General features: G+C 40.5%; 1 protein-coding gene across 1 annotated transcript in view; it reads left to right on the plus strand.

Moving 5' to 3' along the window:
- Nucleotides 1–17,009, plus strand: part of LOC103272774 (exostosin-2-like) — a 103,274-nt gene that overhangs the window by 46,841 nt on the left and 39,424 nt on the right. The window lies entirely within an intron of this gene.

Here is a 17,009-nt window from a genome sequence, read left to right on the forward strand (position 1 = left end):
CTAGAGTCTGTTTGGTATGAGCTACAAATAAAGGAGATTTCCAGTGCAAATTTCTGAGGACTGGTCACGTCCTTTTAGAAGTAACTGCAGTTCATGTCCTGCTCTGCTGAAAGGAGAGCGAGTTCTCACACAGGACCTGATTTCATAGTGCTCCCTGCCTCCTCCCCTTCCTCCTCCCCCTTTCTGCTGCCCCTGCTTCCCGTCCCCCCTCCTTTCCAGCCGGCTCCCTCCCACATTTGAAATCCCACTGGAAAACCAGATGAGCTTCTTCCCCCCATGCCTTGGGCCAGGGGCTAAAGCACTCCCATAAATCTGTAGCTCATTTTAATGCCACGTTAAAGCAGTGTGAGCGGCTGGTTTCCGTGGCCCCTGCCCTCTTTCTTTATGGGCTGCTTTGGCTCTTCTTTATAAAGAGGCCCCGTGGAGTCATTTTCAAGTCCTTATCAGTTTGCTGACAGCTATATGGGCCTTTCTGCCCAGTCCAGGGGCTCAGGCAGGCGTGTGAAACTTCTGATATTAACATCGAAGAAAAATGCCAGGCTCAAGGGATGGACGGTGGGGTGGTGATGTGGAGGTGAAAGACCAGTGAGATAATTAACCTTTGCAGGTCCGGAACCTCGCCACTGGTCATGGGTAGGGGCAGGGCAGGAAGGATTAGGCCAAAGGACGGCTTCCCTGGTTTTATTTTTATCTCACGATTGGAAGCGCCGTTCCACTGATGCTTTGTGCCTTCACGCTTCCACAGGTGTTGGGCCACTGAAGGACCAGCGCGGCCAGGTCTGCACTGCATTTCTTCCTAGAGGCCATCCAGCTGGCCAGGGCCCTGCTCACATGTCTTTGCAGCTCCAGCCTGCTGTCTCTGTGTCCGTAGCGTCACTATGACCAAATTGAAAGGGACTCCCACCAGTCTGCATTGTGGCCCCTTTTCGACCAGGCTGCTGATCCTCAGTAATCCTCCAGAGTTCTTCATGGAACACCAGGCCCTCCATAAATGTCAGCCTGCCATGCCTGGCCCTTTTTACCCTCTCGGTTAGAGAGAAGTGGACTAGAAGCTGCCCCTCCCTCGCTCCCACCACTTTTCCTTTCTTTCTGTGCTGGAAAACCACGGCAGACAGCTGAGGGGAAGGAAAAACCATTACCTGGATCAAGGCCAGTGGCTTGATGGGAGCTTCAAAATCTTTGGCATCTCCTGCCCAGAATGTTTTTCCAGGCGTTTTAAAAAGAGCATCACTACTTTCCTTCTCTTCTAGACTTTCCAACCTTCACTTCCAAAGGGGGCAGGGTGGGTAGAAAAGCCGTCAGAATGTGCTTTATGTCTCTTCCTGCACAGTTTCTAACAAACACTTTCAGGAGAGCAGCGATAAGCAAAACCCAGTGGGCAAACGTCTGTTTTTAACCACTGTGCACTCCTCTTTGGCACAAACATATTATTTTCCTTTTTCCAAGTAGTTTTGGACTTGAGCAGTTTCGCAAGTGTTGGTTCAATTTAAAATAGTCATTTGGAATTTTTGTAGTAAGTTAGTCAAACATATGTAGCTGTTGATCTTGGATTGTCATTGAGCCAACAATGAAGAATACTGATTCATCTTATTACTTGGGTAGCTCCTGTGGGAAGACAACAGTCCCCCAGTATCCGTGGGGATTTTGGTTCCAGGACCTCCTAGGGATATTGGAATTCGAGAGTGCTCAATCTTTGATATACAATGACATCATATTTTCATAACCCATGCACATTCCCTCCTATACTTTAAATTATCTCTAGGTTACCTACAATACCTAATGCAATTATAAATCCTGTGTAAATAATTACTATACTGTAGTGTTTAGGGGATAATGACAAGAAAAAAGTCTGTGTGTGTTCAGTACAAGTGCAATTTTTTTTTCTGGTCAGGGTCTCACTCTATTGCTCTGGCTGAAGGACGGTAGTGTTATCGTGGCTCACTGCCGCTTCAGCCTCCTGGGCTCAAGTGATCTTCCTGCCTCAGCCTCCTGGGTAGCTTAGACTACAGGTATACACCACCATGCCTGGCTAATTTTTGAATTTTTTTATAGAGATGAGGTCTTGCTATATTTCCCAAGCTGGTCATGAACTCCTGGCCTCGAGCAATCCTTCCCCCAAAGTGTTAGGATTACAAGCATGAACCACCATACCTGACTTTTTTGGGGGGGATATTTTTGATTGTCTGAATCTGTGGAAGCATGGATATGGAACCATGAATCCGAAGGATTGACTTTAATTAGGTACAAAACCAAATAAGCAATAAAACAAAACAAAATGCCCCAAACTCCAAAGCAATGGAATCATTTTACCATACTTTTTTGATGACTAAATTGATATCCTTTAATTAAGAAGTTTAATTTAGGGCAACTAACTGGGTTTTATTGTTTATAGTATAATTTTAACAAACTAAATAGTTTTTAAGTATATTGGGCGTTATTGGTAAATTTATAATCATGAACATTCTTCATTACACAGCCTCTTTAAGAGGGTCAGTGAGGAGAAATGGTTATGGGTCCCTCTTTGGATATTGCTTGGAGATCTGTCTCTGTAGTTAACCATTGGTTTAATCCTTTATAATAAGTCCCAATATCGGGCATTGCTTCAGGAAATAGCTTCTCTAATAAAAATGTTAAATATTCATTTGCAACCTCTGTAAGAATCGTCTGACTCTTTGAGGCTGGTTTCCCACAGGGCAGCACTATTTGCCAAGCATTTCTGAGAGATAATTTCTTATTATAGGAAATATAGTACAGGATTGTGAATTCATTATATGCTACTTAGAAAAATATCTACCTTTACACAACAATAACTTGTAAAGTATCAAGTGTTGATATGTTTGGTGGAGAAGTCACTATTTTCTTTTTTTTTAATTTTTTAATTTTGAAGATGTGGGGTACAATTCAGGTTTAGGTATACAAATGTTCATTATGCAGGCACCCTTGCTGAGAAGCCACTATTTTCAAGGGTTAAACTGATTCGTAAAATAAGTCATTTTGCTTATTTGTACAACTTAGCATGTTGTTGGTATAACATGCTACAAACCTTGGCAATAATAGAAACATAAGGTTTCTGTCTACATTTATAAATATTAAGATAACATATACTTTTCTACATATGTTCTCCCTCAGCTTTGCAGAAGCTGAGAGAACTTGGAGTTGCCTCTTTGGTGAGGCATAATTTGTAGTTTTATAATAGCACAATTAATCTTACAATTCTGTGCTACTGTTCTTGGGGGTGTGATACAACAGTCACATACATTTATTATCTTCCCTTAAAGTTCATTAATACTGAATCAGACTAGAATTAGTACAAAAATAGCTTTACACCAAGAATTTCTGGCAATATAGTTCTCTCTCTCCTGGTAACTTAAAGGTTAATTTGTTAATATTTAAATGTGTACTGTACTTTCTACCCATTTCAATGAGACCTTTAATAGTAGGAAAATAGTTCGCTTGTTCTCTGATTCCAGGACTTTTTAATTAAAAAGAGCCAATGGTTGCTTTTCAGGTGCTTGAAATTCATATGTATTGAAGTGTAAAAGTTTCACATTAATTTGATCAGGAGTTGATGATCTTATATATGTATTATTTATAGTGTAGAAAGACCCTTTGAGTTTTTCTTTTGGTTTTAAGTTACAGACTGAGGGTTGAGGCAGTGTGGCATTTTAGTATTTGAAGGGAAGGAGAAGACCCAGGAGTGGGTGACACACAAGAGGGCCCAAGTTACATCCTCAAGGACTGCAAGCCTCTTCACCTAGCAATAGGTAATTGATATATGATATATCAGCAAGTATGACCTTGGGAAATCTATTTGGAAATCTGTAGACGAGGAGGATGGCAACTGTCCAATCAGCAGCCAGATGGCAGTTTTTAACTGAGACGAAGGAGGGATCAGAACTCCCTGGGGAAATGTTCAGACTTCACATCCCACTCCCACTCTTCCAGGCTTTCTGGGCCTGGGGGGTTGAGTTACAGAGCTTTCTTGAGAGTCCCTGCCATAATGGCCTTAGTTACTTTAACTCACGGTACATGTCATCCTTCAGATAGAGTGGGAGAAAAGTGAGAACCACTGCCGTAGCCAGTGTGGCTGCTTCAAATGTCTCCCTTTGTCCAGAGTCCCAACTTGAGAAATGCACACTGGGGTTTCCCCTCGGGATCACCAGCAGAGCTCATCTCAGTAACCTGAATCAGGAGCCAGGGCTTCCGGACAGCACCCAGTGCGGAGAGAACTCCTGTGACTCTGTCAGGCAGAGCAGTGGCACAGCATTGGGCTCACACGAGTCTCAAGCACTTTATTCTTGGAATGTGTAGTAACAGTGGAAAGGGCCGCTGTGCTCCCTGACTGCTGAGTTAGTGCTCATGGCCGAAAAGAAAACCTGCCAGAGGGTGTCTCCTTGACATTCTCAGAAACGGTTGCTGTGTGGAGAAGAAAGTAGAGAACATTGCCCCAACATGGCTGCCATGGCAGCAGCTGGGAAGAAGTCAGCTTGTGAGTTCTGCCCTCATGGACCCTTCGCATGTCATGTTTATGTGCGTATTTTAGCGAAAAGGGGCCGGCCTTTCAAGTGTGCCTGGTTGGAGTGAGGCTTGTTTTGGGTTTGCCTTCTCTATCCAAACAAACTTGTGCTGTCTTTCTCCTGGCTTTAGCATAGCAAACATGGGAAACCTCACCCCGGGCAGATTCCTTTATAGCTGCTTGACCCAGGTTGTGCTCTTATTTATTTATTTTTGACGGCCCATCTTGATTAAAGGCTTCCAATCCACCTTTCAGCTCTTCCATGGAACCAGCCAGGCGAGAGAGCTGGTCAGCTGCTAATCACCAAAGAAGCTCCCTGGTCTGGTCTGGGGAGCAGGGGATTCAGAGGCATGGGTGACTCAGAAAGCTGGATATGGTGGAGTCTTGAGCAAACACAGTTTTATTGGTCAGTGGCTCCTGCTTTAGTAACCTTTCGCCCCTGTGGCTCTTGGAGGTGCAAGCACTGGGCGGCCTTGCCTTTGAACTCCTCATGGCTCCTGCCGCCTCAAAGGCTCCCGGTCAGAGGCTTGTGTTTTGCTGGGGACCCCACCTCACAGCAGGGTTTCAGCAGTGGGGAAAGCCGATCCACCCTTAGAACATTGACATATTTGAAGGTGATACCCCTGAGACTTGAGACCTGTGGCTTTCTATTTCAAGAACTGTCTGTCACATGTCAAGAAACGTGACTCGGGCTTCCCCCTCTTCCTTCTCGACCCCTTCTTGTGTCCCAGAGGACAGGAGGTCACAGCATGGGAGCATTCCCTGAGCGTATTCACAAAGTCCTCTCTTACCTTCAGGCTCTCTGGCCCTTTATTCTTCCAATTTTCCCCAAGTAGCGTTTATTTGGAAAGCATTCTATTTTTATTTTGTAAATCACAAGCCATCTTTGGTGTCTGGGAGCAGCATAGGTTCTTAGTGAAGGTGGCATAGTGAGTGTGTGGGGTCTGTGTATTCAGTCCTCACGCTTTCAGATTTGCAAGTTCTGGGCCCGCTGCATTTTTTTCACTGCCGTCCTGATTTCATCCCCTTTTAGGAAAGACTAAAACTTGTAAGAAGACATGGAAATAGCATGGATTGTCATCGCATGTCTGCTTGGGCTTCTGCCTGAGGAGCAGGGGTGAAACTTTGATATTTAAAGGCAAATCTAGGGACCTGTGAATATTAGATGACTTCAATAGAGCGTCTTTGGCAAGATATCAAACTTCTCATTCTAAAAATATTATATAGAAAATGCCTCTTATGATGCCTTTAGCCTCGAAAAGGAGCTAAAGGGTCTTTGCTTTTCTAGAATTCAAGAAGAAAAGAATATTATTGATGATGACGTTATCTTTATCAGAAAGGACAGCCTGGCAAGGTCTCTTTTTGCCTTAGAACAAAGGTTAAGTTTTTAAAGCAGGTACCCAGGTATCAGAAGAATTAGGGTTGATGTTACCACTCTCTTGTTCTGTGGTCATCAGAATTTTCATGGACGTGGTCATTAACTCACATTTCCCAGTTTGCAAAGGGAGGGAGAGACTTAACATTTATATTTACTACTGTTAGGAACTTCCTCATGAAAACCTGATGAGGTAACCATTAGTCTTGTTATTATGGAAGAAAGCTAACCTTAGAGGCCGAGCAGATGGCCTGGGATTGCAAAACTTAAGTGACCAGATTTGGGGTTGGGAAGAATTTCATGTGATGATAAAGTATGAAGTTGATTTATAAAGCTCTGTTTTTCTTTGTTTAGAGCACCTTTTGGAGTATTATAATCATATAAAATATTTATAAAATGCCTGCTTTGGGTAAGATACCAAGGTAGAGTTGCACAGGTTATGGTTCTTGTTTTCAAGTAGCCGACATTCTTGGGGAAGAGATAGGTAATGTCTATTAATGTTTTTTATTAGTTTGCTTGGGCCGCCATGACAAAATACCATGGACTGGGTGGCTGAAGCAACAGGAATTCATTTCTCATGTTCTGGAGGCAGTCCAAGATCAAGGTGGTGGCAGGGTTGAGTTCCTCTGAGGCCCCTCTCTGTGACGCAAAGGTGGCGACCCCCTTCCTCCTTCTTCACATGTCGTCTTCTGTGTTTGTGCACCTCTGATGTCTCTTTTTGTGTCCAAGTTCCTTCTTATGAAGAGGCTAGATTGGATCAGGGCCCACCTGTCCAGTCTCACTTTAGCTTAATCTCTTCTTTAGAGGCTCTTCTCCAAATACAGTTACATTCTGAGGTGCTGCGGGGTAGGGCTTGTACCAACTCAGCATATGAATTTTGGATGGACACAATTCAACCCTTACCAGTGTCTGTATGAAGCACGAGAGCCAAAGTCAGTAGTTGTCATTTAGTGGCTCAGTGGATTTTGCTCCTCACTTTGGGGCCCACCCCTGAGCTGTTTTCTCTTAACCCATTCTTAGCTCCTTACCAGGCATGAGCAGTAGTAAGAATATAAGGCCACAAAGAGGGCACGAGTTGGCAAAGAGGAACTCTTTAAGTACCAACTCCTTCCTTCGCAGTGGAATTATGATGAGGAGGCCTGTTGGGCTAATCACAGAATGTTCAAGATGTCTCTGCCCTGGATACCTCATCCAAGAAGATAGGACTCATCTCATCTTTCCTAATCACAACAGGGTGACAAGTACATTATTATTATTATTTTTTGAGTTGGAGTCCCACTCTTGATGCCCAGGCTGGAAGGCAGTAGCACGCTCATAGCCACCACAGCCTCAATCTGCTGTACTCAGGCAATCCTTCCACCTCAGGCTTCCAAGTAGCTGGAACTACAGATGTACGCCACCACACCCGGCTAGTTTTTGTGATTTATTGTAGAGATGAGGTCTCACCAAGTTGCCCAGGCTAGTCTCAAACTCCCGGGCTTAGGCAATTCTCTTGCCTCGGCCTCCCAAAGTGCTGGATTGCAGACATAGCCACCATGCCTGGCCCACAAGTATTTTATTAAAGGAGTTTATTATGCTTAATAAAAGCTCAGTTTTTATTTTGTTTTGTTGTATCAATGGAAAGATTCCTGGAGGTGAGAAATTTTTTTCCTTGAAATTTTGGATATCACAGTTCATGTTTTAATTCCAGAAAGGAAAGATCGAAGGTAAAGGATTATATGCTAGATTGAGATTCAGGCCTTTAACAAATGCTTGAGAATTTAAAAAATATTTAACAACATAGAAAAACCTCTTGTAATAAAAGCAGTTCTTCAATTTTAAGCTTATGTCACTCAGTCTGGTTGACTTGGGAGATGGGGAGGACAGGGAGGGTGATAGAGGAAATATAAAAATAGTATATCCCCATTCCTAAAGAGTGATTGCTTATTTATCTCTGTACTGTACATGCCTTCTGGTTGTTGCCACACTGAGTTGCTTTAGCTGGGCCAACCCATCCCAGCACATACACCCTAGTCTCCGGAATTAGTCATGTTGGTTGTCTGTTAATTTAGCTCTAAATTGTAACAAAGAAAAGACGTCTTGTAGGTAATTTTTAATCAACTTTTAAATAAAGCAACAGAAACCTGATCTTCTTGTCCAAGATAAGCTCGTGGCCTTCCTTACCTACTTTATTTATTTCTCAGAGTGTTGGAGTCTCCTTGGCTAATAGCCAGGACACAAGTTATTTACAAGATTAAAGAGACACAGAGGCTTCTGAGGCTTCTTTTGTAAAACATGTAATTAATCTCTTCTTACGTTTTCCCTGTTGATCTATTGGTCCGTAAGTAGAGCAGTTTACAAAGGCTACACTTCTTTAATAGCAAACCATGTACACTAGTTACTAATGGGCTAGGCTTGGGTAGGGAATATCTGTTTTTTTATTGACTGTTTTTTCCTTTGTACTCTACATGTTTTTGTAGCAAATTTGTTGACATCATTGGAGCATTTAATGTTTTATATTTTTGGACCTGAGAGATAAGATTTATCCTTATGAAGTATTTGTTTCTTTTATCTGAGCAGCAAAGCCACTATTTTCGGGTGAGGAGGGACCCCTCCTCCCCATAACGAGGTAACTCTCAGGGGAATTATGAGCTGAGCATCAAGCTTGGATCAAGGCACATCTGAGGACTCACAGTGGCATGAGAGGCAGTGGGACAGCAGTTGTGTGCATCTGTTTTCATCCTGTTCTTTTCAAGATTCTTAGTGTGTGACTTTGAAAGAGTCACTTGCCTTCAAACGTTTCCATTGCATCATCTGTTTTCATAGTCTGTAGTCAGGACTGACTCCCAGCTGAACTGTAATATCCACGGAAAGAGATCAAGGGTAAAGGTGGGTATTATGAAACTTCCTGGTTCTTATTATTCTCAGAAGGGTCTTCCAGCATCACTAAGGATGGACTTATAGCAATCCTTGCCACTGTGTTGGGTCAGAGGTTAAATGTCTCTCTTAAATTGTCTAAGAGTACATAGGACTATGACTGGGAAAGGGAGGCTTCTGGAAAAGTTGAACTTCATAGAGCATTAGGAGTCCTGAAGTTGTTGATTGATTCCTTTAGTAATCCGGTCAGGACCACAGCTCAGCACACTCTTGAGTGTTGCCCGAGTTAAATCAGGAAGTTGAGAGAAAAGCAAGACCCCATGAACCTGTCAGTGGCTCAATTTTCTCATCATAAAATAGGGATAATTTTCTTGGGTTGAGGATTAAATAAATTAATACAGGTAAAGCACTTAAAATCGTGCCTGTTACATAGTTAATGCCTCATTTAATCAACAGATGTTGATTGAATTCCTGCTTTGTTCTGATCAGGTACAGTTGTGCATACTATGGATGTCGCAGTTAACAAGACAGACCCTGATCTCTGCCTTTCTGAACCTGACATTCCTGTGGGGGGCGTAAGTGTAGATGGTGCTGAGGGTGATGATGATGTTGGTGATGAGTGTTGTCACCATCTGAGGATATTGGAAGCAGAATTAGCCACAAGCATTAAGTTCCCTTGTTCACCCTTTCTCCAGGGCCGTTTGTCTTTTCCACTGAGGTTGACATGTGTTTTGGGCCGTCCTGTGTTAAAGATGGTTTCTAGGTTGCTGTCCATATCTTCGTCTCCTTTGTTCCCCTCATTGCACGTTTACTTCTCTCATTCTGAACTCCATCGCATGACTTAAGAGAAAGAAAGGCATTTGTAATCCCCATTTTTGACTTGCCTTTCTTTATGCTGTGTTCCAGTTCTTTCATTGTACCTTTTCTGTGATGATAACTGAGGTTTTAAAACTCTTTATAGGAATCAACCATGTAATCCGATGCCATGTAAGCTTGTAAAGAGCTTGTAAACAAATATTGGCCCTTGGCAGAAAACACCTTGTCTAATGAAAAGCTCTTGTTGAACGAGTACACTATTTTGCTATCAAAGTATGGCCCGGGCTCCATCATTCAGACCTCCTGCCTACTTTTTTGCAATTGTTAATGAGTATATGCGATAGTCACTTTCTCTGGTGGAACTAACTGCATGCTGATTCTTTAATCACGCCCTGTAAATATAAATACTGATATTGGAGATGAAAGGAAGGACTATTGTGCTTCGAAATGGATGACATGTGCTTATATATGGGCCTTGAGGCTTTGGGAATTTTCCAGGCAGCTCTGTTTGAGAACAGGATTTGAGTACTGGTCCGTGACTTTTCTTATTTTTCTAAACTTTCAGTGACTCATGGTTTTGGATGTAAGAATAAGATCTAGAGCTCCTAGAAATTAAACTTCACAAAGGAGAAATTGTTGTATATTCAACTTTTCGTATGTGGCTAGGGCTGCTACTAATGTGGTTCTTCAGAAATTCTTTGGAGCATGCTAGGGAAACATGGCGTGGAAGACTATGTGAAACCTTTTTCATCTCAGCACCAGGAAGATGGGATTAAACTGGGGGAGGTTAAGAGATGCGTAACAACAGTGCAAGAAGTAGAGGACTTTAGGTTTAAAGGAGCAGGCTCGCTACAAAGGAGCAGGCTTGCTACAGCTTGCCAAGGGGAAGATTGTATGCAAGTTCTCAATGTCCTGAAAAAGGTGAACCAGAGAGATACAGTTCATCTAGTGTGACACAGAGTTTCATAACTGTGTTCATTAAGATGATTCTTTTTCTTTTCACTACCTATGTGTCAACTGGGTAGAGACATTTTAAAGAAATAAAGCAATAACAACCCACTATAGATTCTAATTTTTAATATATTTTTAGAAGGATGGAAATGTGGGATAAGGTAAAAAGAAAATTGAGATTAATTCCTAGCACAAATTATTGGGCTCTGTATGAGCTCCTAGGAGAAAAGCAAGCATGTGTTCACTAAGGTGTGATACATTAGATCTTGCATTGGGCAGGAGCTACATTTAAAATGGTTCTCAGCTGTTCCCCTGAAACAACACAGCTTAAAATAGTCTCTACTGCTTAAGCCAAGTCTAGTCCTACTTTGCTGCTACTGGGAAAAATTAACTGTGACATGAGGATGGAACTCTGTCTCCTTAATCCAGTCCAATTTTCCGGGACACATAGGCCTTACTCTAAAGGAAGTTCAGGATCCCAGTGTAAGGAAGTTATGAGAACCCACAGAAACCCACTCTCCTAAAGTCGTAGTATTTATGGACTGATTTCTTGAATCATTGCCCATAAGTGAAGGCTAGTAAATGTTGCTTAGCACTGCGGGCCAACCATCAAAGAGTTTTTGGTCTATCTGGGAAGATAAGTTTTTCCCCCAATAAAATAACGGCAGAGTGGAGAATAGATGCTGATTATTGTGAAAAATTACATGTCAAATGAATTAGAAAAGAATTCAGGATAGTTTCAAGGGGATGAATGTTAAAGTACAGGTAGGTTTTTTTTTAAAAAAAAGATTAATAAATTTTAATTTTTAGAGTGCTTTGGGGTTGGTTCACAGAAAAGTTGAACAGAAAGTACAGAGGATTCCCATATCCCCCTGTCCCTGCAGGTGTAAAACGTCTCTCACTATTGACGTTGCATACCACATTGGAACATTTCTTACAGTTCATGAACCTACATTGGCACATGATTATCACCCAAAGTCCATAACTTACATCAGGGTTCACTTTTGGTGCTGTACATTTTGTGAGTTTGGACAAGTGTATAATAACAGTATCTACCATTGTAATATACAGAATAGTTTCGCTGCCCTAAAAATCCTCTGTGCTCTGCTTATTCATCCCTCTCTTCCCCTAACCCCCAGAAACCCCTGGTCTTTTCTCTGTCTCCATAGTTTTTCCTTTTCTATAAGTCATCTTGGACTCTTACACTATGTACCTTTTTCACCAGCTTCTTTCACTTTGTGACATGTATTTAAGTTTTCTCCATGTCTTTTCATGACTTGGTAGCTCATTTCTTTTCAGTACTAAATAATATTTAATTGTCTGGATGTACCATAGTTTATCTTTTCACTTTCTGAAGACATCTTGGTTGCCTCCAGGTTCTGTATATGAATAAAGCTGCTATAGACATACATATGCAGGTTTTTATGTGGACATAAGTTTTCAATATAAAAGAACCTGCCATATGGTCCTCTAAAGTGGTGTACCATCTTGCATTGCCACCAGGACTGAATGAGATTCTGTTGCTCCACATCCTTACCAGCATTTGGTGGTGTTAGTGCTTTGGAGTTTGGCCATTCTAACAGGCATGTATTGGCATCTTGTTGTTGTTTTAATTCATACTTCTCTAATGATGCATGACATTGAGCATGTTTTTATTTGCTTTCTTGTCATCTATATATCTTTTTTAGTGAGGCATCTGCTCAGGTCTTTTGTCATTTTTGAGTTCCGTTGTTCACTTTCTTATTGTTGAGTTTTATGAGTTCTTTGTATATTTTGGATACCAGTCCTTTACCAGATGTGTCTTTTGGAAATATTTTCTCCCAATCTGTGGTTTGTCTTCTCATTCTCTTGATGTTGTCTTTTGAGGAATATCTATTTACTTCTTTGATATCTTCCATCAGAGTTTTTAATTTTAATGAAATATTGCTTATCTGTTATTTATTTCATGGATTATGCCTTTGGTATTATACCTAAAATCTCATTGCCCAATACTGTAAATGCTTTCTCCTATTATCATGTAGAAATTTTATACTTTTGTGTTTTATATTTAGGCCAGTGATCCATTTTGAGTTAGTTCTTATAATGGGTATAAAGTTTGTGTCAAGATTTTTTTTTTTTGCTTGTAGATATCTGGTTTTAGCACCATTTATTGGAAGATAACATTTTCTGCATTATATTTTTTTTGTACCTTTGTCAAAGATCAGTTGAGTATAGCTTTATGGGTCTATTTCTGGTCTCTCTATTCTGTTTCATTGATCTGTTTGTCTTTTTTTTTTTTTTTTTTTTTAGGGGTATAGTTTTATTTTTCTTTATATACATATCTAGTCTTCCCTCCACACTACCTTGATTACCGTAGTTTTATAATAAGTTTTGAAATCAGGTAGTGTCAGTCTTCCAACTTTATCCTTCATATTGAGTTGCCTGTTACCTCTTGTATAACTTTACAAGCAATTTGTCAATGTCCACAAAATAACTTACTAGAATTTTGATGGAGATTTTTTAAAATCTATAGTTTGGTTGACACCTTGACAATATTGAGTTCTTCTCTTCAAGAATATGGAATATCTATTTACTTCTTTGATATCTTTCATCAGAGTTTTATATGTTTCCTTTATAGATCTTATACATATTTTTTTGGACTTATACTTAAATACTTCATTTTTGGGAGTGCTAGTATAAATGCTGATGTGTTTTTAATTTCAAATTTTATGTATTCATTGCTGTGATACAGGAAAGGCATTGATTTTTATATATAAACTTTGTATCCTACAGCCTTCCCATAATTGCTTATTAGTTCCAGGATTTTTTTGTTAGATTTTCTACATAAACAATCATATATTTTATTATTCTTATTATTTTAAATATATGCAGTACCATTCAAGATTAAGTATATAAGTGGTCACTGTACAGGTAAAGTTTGGGCCTCCCTTTGGTCCCTACTTTGGTTTGAAATTAGGTACCCTTATGGAAATTGTTCCCCCGCAACCCCAGCAGTATCCTGCTACTGCCAATCCCTTTCTGATAGTATTATAGTAAATGTTCAGGGTTCACTTATGAGTGAGAACATGTGGTACTCTGTTCTTTGTTTCTGTGATAGATCACTGAATATAATAGACTCTAAATCTATCCAAGTTGCTGTGAAGTCCATTATGTTTGTCCTTCTTTATGGTTGTGTAATATTCCATTTTGTATATATACCACATTTTTTTTTTTATCCAGTCCAGTTTCGATGGAAAGCATGGTTGGTTCCATGTTTTTGCTATTGTGAATAGTGCTACAATAAACATGTGTGCGTAGATATCTTTTTTGTAGAATGATTTGAGTTCCTCCAGATATATTCCCAGAAGGAGGTTTGCTGGGTCATATGGAAAGTCAATGTCTAGTTCTTTTAGAAATCACCACACTGTTTTCCAAAGAGGTTGCACTAGTTTGCATTCCCACCAGCAGTGTAGAAGCATTACTTTTTCTCCGCATCCTTTGCCAGCATCTGTTGTTGTTTGTTTTATTAATGATGGCCATTCCTCCTGGGGTTAGGTGGTATCTCAATGTGGTTTTCATTTGCATTTCTCTGATGATGAGTGAGGCTGAGCACTTTTTCATGTGTCTGTTGGCTGCCTGTATGTCTTCTTTTGAGAAGTGTCTATTCATGTCTTTTGTCCACTTTTTAAAGGGGCTGTTTGTTTTTTTCTTTTCAGCACATTTGAGTTCCTTGTAGATCCTGAATGTTAGGCCTTTGTCAGATATACAGTTGGCAAATATTTTTTTCCATTCTGTGGGCTGTCTTCTCACTCTCTTCAGGTTTTCTTTTGTTTTGCAGAAACTTGTCAGTTTGATGGGGTCCGACTTGTCTATCTTATCTCTTAAGGCATGGGCACTTGGGGTTTTGATCAGGAATTGACTGTCAGTTCCAATTTCCATAAGGATGTCGCCTGCATTTTCTAAGGTTCTTACAGTTTGAAGTTTTATGTTTAGGTCTTTGATCCATTTAGAGTTGATTTTTGCATATGGTGATAGGTAGGGGTCCTGTTTCAATCTTCTGTGTGTGGTCAGCCAGTTTTCCCAGCACCATTTACTGAATAGGTTCTCCTCTCCCTAATGGTTGTTGGTGGAAGAAGAGTTGGCTGAGAAATGAAGGTTTTGCTTCCAGAACTTTACCCTGTTCCATTGGTCCTTATGCCTATTCTTGTACCAATACTAGGCTGTTTTGATTATTCTAGCCTTATAGTAAAGTTTAAAGTCTGGAAGTGTAATACTACTGCTTTGTTTCTTTAGCTGAGGATTGTTTTGGCTATTTGTGGTCATTTATGTTTCCATTTGAATTTCTGCATTGTCATTTCCAGGACTGAGAAGAATGATGTTGGTAATTTAATGGGTATTGCATTGAATCTATAGATTGCCTTTGGTAGGATGGATATCTTACCAATGTCGATTCTTCCTATCCATGCGCATGGAATATTTTTTCCATTTGTTTGTATCTTCTTGGATTTGTTTGAGCAGTGTTTTGTAGTTTTCATTGTGGAGGTCTTTCACTTCTCTGGTTAGGAAGATGCCAAGGTATTTCTTTTTGTGTGTGTGTGTGGCTGTTGTGAATGAGATTATACTTTTTTTATTTGGTTTTCTGCCTGCTTGTTGTTGGCATATAAGAATGCAACTGCCATTTGTACATTTATTTTGTACCCTGAGACTTTGCCTAAGTCCTTTATCAGTGAAAGCAGATTTTTGACAGATTCTCTTGGGTTTTTGAGGTATAGGATCATATTATCAGCAAAGAGGGATAACTTAACTTCCTCTTTTCCTATTTGTATACCCCTGCTTTCCTTCTCTTGTCTAATTGCTCTGGCTAGGAATTCCAATGCAATGTTGAACAAGAGGGGTGAGAGTGGGCAACCTTGTCTTGTTCTGGTTTTCAGGGGAAATGTTTCCAGCTTCTGTCCATTTAGCAATATGCTAGCTGTGGGTTTATCGTAGATGGCACTTACTATTTTGAGGTATGTTCCTTCTATGCCTAGGTGTTAGGGTTTTTATCAAGAAGGGATCCTGGATTTTATCAAAAGTTTTTTCTGCATCTAATGATATAATCATGTGGTTCTTGTTTTTACATCTGTTGATGTATTTAATTACATTCATGGTCTTGTGAATCTAGAACCAGCTCTGTATCCTGGGGATGAAACGTACTTGGTCATAGATGATTTTTGAGATGTGTTGTTGGATCTGACTTGCTAGAATCTTGTTGAGAGTTTTTGCATCTATGGCAATTAGGGATATTGACCTAGTTCTCTTTTTTTGTTGAATCTTAACCCGGTTAGGATATCAATGTGATGTTAGCTTCATAAAATGGTTTGGGGAGAATTCCATCTTTCTCAGTTGCCTGGAATACTTTCAATAGGATTGATATCAGCTCCTCCTTGTACATTTTGTAGAATTCCACTTGAATGCCATCTGGTCCAGGGCTTTTTTTTTGTTGGTAGTTTTCTTATGCTTGAGTCAATTTTCTGGGTTTTTATTGGTCTATTTAATGTCTTCTTGTTTCAACCTTGGGAGGTTGTTTGATGTCAGAAAGTTCTTCATTTCATTTAGATTATCAAGTTTGTTTCCATACAGGTGTGCATAGTAATCTCTGATTATCTTTTGTATTTCTTTAGGGTCAGTTGTAATTTGATCTTTTGTATTTCTGATTGTGTATATTTGGACTTTTTCTCTCTTTTTCTTGGTCATTCTGGCTAGGAGTCCATCAATCTTGTTTATTCTTTCAAAGAACTAGCTTTTTGTTTTGTTGATTTTTTTTCTGTGATATTTTTGCTTCTATGTCCCGTATTTGGGCTTTTACTTTGGTGATCTGAATTCTGCACTAGTTAGGGTTTGGTGGTCTTGTCTTTCCAGCTCCCTTGGGTGATTTGTTATGCTGTTTTTGTTTGTTTGGTTTTTTGTTCTGTTTTGTTTTTTAGAAAGCAGGATTTATTGAGAGGACAGAAAAGCTCCCACAGTAGGAGGGAACCCGAAGGGGTTGCTCTGTTATGCTGTTAACGTGTGATCTTTTCATTTTCTTGATGTGTGGTTGTAGAGATATAAATTCCCCTCTTAGAATTGTTTTCATGGCATCCCAGAGGTTTTGGTAGAATATTTCTTCATTTTCATTTGTTTCCAGGAATCTTTTGATTTCTGTGTTGACCCAGTAGTCATTCAGCATCATGCTGTTTGGTGTCCATGTCTTTGTGGGTTTGGGGGGAATTTTGTTGGTGGTGTTATTTATTTTTATTCCATTGTGGTCTAAGAAGATGCATGGCAGTATTTCAATCTTGTGAAATTTGTTGGGCGGCGGCAGGGCTCGCGATGGCGCGGGCGGCACAGGTGAGCGCGGCGCGGGGCGGCGCCTTCTTTCTCCACTTGGGGGTCGATGTGGCCTCCCCTCGATGCGGGGCTTCCGCAGGCCCACCTCGTGCAGCCTCTTCTTGCTGGCCGGGCGGTCCTCAGCGCCGTCCCCACCCTCGGATCCGA

Source organism: Carlito syrichta, unplaced genomic scaffold (genome assembly GCF_000164805.1).
Source record: "Carlito syrichta isolate Samal-C Ts95f unplaced genomic scaffold, Tarsius_syrichta-2.0.1 Scaffold313210, whole genome shotgun sequence".
NCBI lineage: Eukaryota > Metazoa > Chordata > Mammalia > Primates > Tarsiidae > Carlito > Carlito syrichta.